Below are 6000 nucleotides of genomic sequence, written 5' to 3' on the forward strand. Positions count from 1 at the left end.
ACCAGGGTACCCGGCCGGGTCCCCGGTGAGTTTTTTATCTTCACTACTTTCACGGTGCCACTGCAGGATAGGCCCACCTTCAGGTGTTCCACCACTGCTAGGTCCTGAAGAGACCCAATACCATAACTGGGTCGAAACACCGTCAACAGTTTAAAGGGGCGAACCAAAACACAGCGTTTATGAATTTACTAAGTGTTGTGTATCACACTGTTACATTTCCTTGGTCGCCTAAATGTTCGAAAATAGAAACCTTGTACATATGTCACCTTAAATGTCACTGTTTAGCTTAGGTTCAATTCTTTCTTTCACTGGGACACAAGATACTTTAGCGTAATGATTAGTCATTGTATGGTTCAATTTTCTATTTTGAACACACCTATATATATGTATATTTTTAGTCAATTGTTTATTTCTCCATATAAAGACTGTAACTCACAGAACCTCCATGGTGTAGCGCGAGCTTTCTTTCTGACATCATCCTAACCCGTTGCAGTGCCATTGTGCCTCTTATTATTAGAATTGTTTTTCTTACTGTCCCACAGGAGCCATTGTTTCCTCAATAGCCTCAGTACCCAGGCTCCACATGAGTAGGGGTTCCCTTGTTGCTTATTCCCAGTCCCGATACATTGATGGCATCTTTTTATCACGTGGCAAGGCAATGAGGACGATTTTCAAGAATTTTGTCTATGGATCAACATCTGTTATAACAACTTGAATTTGTGGCTAAACCAGTATTGATAAAATTGAATTTCTCGATATATGGATCGAGCACCACAATCAACAACTTCAGGTAGCTTTGTTCCCTAAACCTACTGCCAGGAAAACACTTCTTCATTTCCGTAGTTGCTATCCACACTGTCAAAAATAGGGAATTTCATTTAGCCAATTTCTCTATTTGCGGAGAAATTTTACGCACATCAAACAACTTGTCTCTCATGCAGAAACTATAAAAACTATGCTTCTGAATAGAGGCTACCCTAAGAAATTGGAAAGGAGAAATCACCCAGAAGGGGGAAGAAATTGCCACCTGCCAACAGCTTACGTAAAAACTGAACTATCTTTCTATATTTTAATGGTTTCCACCAAAGCTGGCATGGATCGAGAATTCAAAGAAGTATACCTTTGATCATATTATTAGTCCTTATATAACTTATTGGCTCATTGAGATATCATATCAAAAATATAATATACTAGCTTACCCATGGCGCGTTGCTGCGCTCTCGAAGAAAGGAAATTCAAGGAAACTCGTTATGATAACATTCAATTTACATTGTATCATTTTTATTGAAACTTATTCATTTTAATATGGAAAACATTTAAAAGTGTTGTATTAATTCTATTTATTTATTCAAGTGCTTGTGGATACACAATTTTTAGTTTTTCCGTTTGGTGCAAACATCAGTATTCTAAAGAATATGAGGGCCCTGTGGGGCCAATATTTAAAACATTTTTATGCCAGAAACCTTTGCGGGAGTGTACTCAACAACTTCCCAAAGTTTTCTGGCGATCTGATGAATGGTGTTTTAATTCCATTTATTTATTCGAGTGGTTGTGGATACACGATTTTTGGTTTTCCCGTCTTGTGCGTACATCAGTATTCGAAAGATTATGAGGGCCCTGGGGTGCCGATATTTAAAAAAAATGTATGCCAGAAACCTTTGCGGGAATGTGCTCAACAACTTCCCAAAGTTTCATGGCAATCGGATGAATGGTGTTTTATTTCTATTTATTTATTCGAGTGCTTGTGGATACACATTTTTTTGTTTTTCTGTCTGGTGCGTACATCAGTATTCGAAAGATTATGAGGGACCTGGGGGGCCAATATTTGAAAAAAAATTATGCCAGAAACCTTCGCGGGAGTGTACTCAACAACTTCCCAAAGTTTCCTGGCGATCCGATGAATGGTGTTTTAATTCTATTTATTTATTCGAGTGCTTGTGGATACACAATTTTTTTTTCGTCTGGTGCGTACATCAGTATTCGAAAGATTATGAGGGCCCTGGGGGGGCCGATATTTTAAAAAAACGTATGCCAGAAACCTTCGCGGGAGTGTACTCAACAACTTCCAAAGTTTCATGGCGATCGGATTAATGGTGTAGTAATGCATAAAGGACAAACAGACAGACAGACAGACACAGAGACAGACATCCTTTCGTTTTTATATATATAGATAATAAATGGTAAATATAATAGTAAGTGCGCCAAAAACATACATCAAAATTCTTCTTTTTTTCCTTCTTCTTTTATTCTTTTTTTACCCCTTAATATTCTCTTTGACCCCAAAACATTCATGCTCAATCACTCAAACCTCAATCAACAAACTCTCTCATCCCACATCTATATTCAGACAACTTAATGTGAAGATTCATAGGTACATCAATGTGGACAACAGGAATAAAGACAGAAATGATACATATAGCTATAACAAATTCACATAGAGGGAAATATTTCCATCAGTCTATAGGGCCAGACCAGAGGTATCATATGTATATTGTCTCGAGGCATTTAGCTATGGTAGGAAGCAGACTGTTTTTTGCATTCATTTATGTATTAATGAGGTGTTTTCTTCATACTTGATTCCTTAGGAAAGTTACAAATATTCGTGTTGTACCATGACCTAGTGACGACATGCATTTCGGTAAGGGGCGATGGAGGGTCCAAAACCTTCTTCAGGGCACAATGGTATCCTTCAATTATATATGAATGGGGTATGGGGCCTACCAATGAAGGCACACTAAATAGTTTTCTTTGGGTAGTCTGATTTCATCAGGTTACTGAATTTTAGGAGAAAGGAGCCGAAGGCAAGATATCGGAAATTCTGAAAAACAAGAAGTCCCAGCAGGGTCCTCCACTATTGTTAGAATTGAGAACAGAACACTGAGCTAGGAAAAATTAGACCTAATAGATCCAAAATCCAGTGCATCTGGATATTCTTCGACGTAGGCGTGGAATGGAATAAGGAGCTCTGAGTGTATATATGACTGCATATCTCTTTCTTTATCTGAACAGCTCATTGTGAATACCATAGGAACACTGGAGGTCAAGGATTGCACCGACGGTGGTATCTCAGCCTAAGAAAAGAGTCCAAGATGCATGTAAAAAGGCTAAATATTATGACAGAGAAAGCAAGTTTGAGCCAAAACAGAGACAGATGGAAGATAAATTGGTATTTTTTCACCCGACATTCCAACTTTGACCATAAGATTAGAAAAACCTTCAACTCTCAATGGTATCTTCTAAACATTAACAATGAAGAAACCAAACTGACACGATGAGAATATGCATTTAGATGCATTAAAACCTATGAAATATGTTTGTCAATGCCAAGATTAATGGCAGAGATACGTTCAATTACAGATCAATCTATGGGATAAAACCGGTAATAGAAAACCACAAATGTTGCTCTTGCCATGCTTGTGAGAATGCTATTTTGTCACATACCATTATTGTTGGCGAAAAAAAACTAAACCGAGAGGCATGACCAACTGCAGAACTCCAGATATAGTCTATCGTATCCTATGCCCATGTGGATTGGGATATGTGGGTGAAACCGTATTAGAATGTAGAACGAGAATAGGTGAGCATGAATCTAATATCCGTAACCAACACACTACAGATCCCCTGGTCCAACATTTGCTCTCAAAATGTCCCTAGATGAAGACCTATGTAGGGGATAACACCTCATACCACAAGAAAAGAGAGGTATTTTGGCTCTAATTGTTGGATTCAGAAAAGAGAGGTCCTAATGAAATCACCCCTTGGCAACATTCACTCTGATTTAGCCACGTTTCTTGGCCTCCCATGCTTTCCATTTGATCTGTGCCGCAATAGAGGGGTCGATGTTTTGATTTTCTGATGCCCCGTCTTTCTGTGAATATTCTGGGCATCAGTTCACACTCCCTTAAATGACAGTTATGCCCTTATCTGAACTATATTCTCCTTATCCACCTAGTTCCCAAGTGGTCTAGCTGGTTATGAGCATCTTCGATATTTCCTTTTAACCATTATGTTCTTTACTATGGTGTCTTACCATATGCATTAAAGACTTTGGTACCCCAAGAGAAGAACCATCATCTTCTGACCCAACTCTCTTAGAGCCTCCTATATTCATAGTAGTCTGCTTTTCCTGTTCTTTCACCATTGCAGTCATTACGTTTGAGTACTTCCGGATTTTTCTGCCTTTATTCCGTTTCGGAAGACATTTATCTCCTTGTGGAGACCCCACCAGCAGATTGATGCGCTATAAGATCTACAAAAGTAATTTCTGCCTGCCACTATCCGTAAGTGTCAAACCACCCTGTAATTTCTCTGTTGTTGGGCATTGTTAGGAAGTTCCTCAGCATTTTGTTTCAACCGTATGGGACTTTCCCATTTGTTGAGTCCCATTCAGCTCTTACCTTAGGCTGTACATAGGGCTTACTTTTTGTCACCTGTTTTTTTCTCTGGCCCGCTGTATACTTGATTCCTATCTATGGTGTTAGGGCGTATATATTTTTGTAACAGCAGTTGATTTGGTTGCACCAGTTTATTTTTCCACCCATTTTTATCGTACACTAGCTTACCCGTCGCGCGTTGCTGCGATCTTCGAAGAAAGGAAATTCAAGGAAACTCGTTATGATAACATTCAATTTACATTGTGTCGTTTTTATTGAAACTCATTCATTTTAATATGGAAAACATTTCAAAGTGTTGTTTTAATTCTATTTATCTATTCGAGTGCTTGTGGATACACAATTTTTTGTTTTTCCGTTTGGTGCATACATCAGTATTCTAAAGATTATGAGGGCACTGGGGGGGCCAATATTTAAAAAAAATGTTATGCCACAAACCTTTGCCGGAGTGTACTCAACAACTTGCCAAAGTTTCCTGGCGATCGGATGAATGGTGTTTTAAATCTTTTTATTTATTCGAGTGCTTGTGGATACACAATATTTTGTTTTTCTGTCTTGTGCATACATCAGTATTCAAAGGATTATGAGGGCCCTGGGGGGGCGATATTTAAAAAATGTTTATGCCAGAAACCTTGTGGGAGTGTACTCAACAACTTCCCAAAGTTTCATGGCGATATTTTGTTTTTCCGTCTTGTGCGTACATTAGCATTCGAAAGATTATGAGGGCCCTGGGGGGCTGACATTTCCAAATATTTTATGCCAGAAACCTTTGCGGGAGTGTACTCAACAACTTCCCAAAGTTTTATGGCGTTCGGATGAATGGTGTAGTAATGCATAAAGGACTAACAGACAGACAGACAGACATCCTTTCATTTTTATATATATAGATGAGATACACCCCCATCTTTGCCCACGCTGTATAGGCTCTGAAAGGTCTCACTTTCCGATTTTTTGTCGATTATTCCTTAGATTCTTCTGTCATCCTTATCCTTGTTTTCTTTTGTTTTATGTCACAATCTGTTCCCCATACTCAGCTGCGAGTCATTCTAACAAGGACCAGCCTTCCATGTTCATGAGTTTTCGTATCCATGTGTTATCGTATGGATGCTTTAATGTTCTTGTTTTTATTTTTGTTTTTATGTGTCTCCTTGAATGACTCAGGGTAAATCTAGACTCATTCTCATTAGGTAAACACATCTTGCTGCATCTGCATCTTGATGTGTTTAGTTCCCCTTTCTGGGCAGGTAAGTAAGTATTCATTTTCATTCTGCAATCGCTCATGTCATCCCTGCGCCTTATCACAGGCTCACTTGGAGGTTTTGTCCCCATTACTGAGGACGGGTCTACTGATCTGATCTTTTACTATATAGCACTTACAATTTCTAAGTACCATCCACTTGGTGTCTCCATGTTGTTCACTTATCTTAAGGACTGTATGCGGAGTCACACCCTGCCCTCTGAGATCCAATTTCCCGACACTACGGCTCATTTCTCTAAGTTGCACAAGCCTTACTTTTTTTCTCCCTGCGTCCCTTTTCCAGATATTAAGCACTATATCCCTCTTTCTACATTTCATTTATTGTCAGCTTATTAAGCGCTAATTGGTTTG

Source organism: Lissotriton helveticus, chromosome 2_2, assembly GCF_964261635.1.
Source record: "Lissotriton helveticus chromosome 2_2, aLisHel1.1, whole genome shotgun sequence".
Classification (NCBI taxonomy): Eukaryota; Metazoa; Chordata; class Amphibia; order Caudata; family Salamandridae; genus Lissotriton; species Lissotriton helveticus.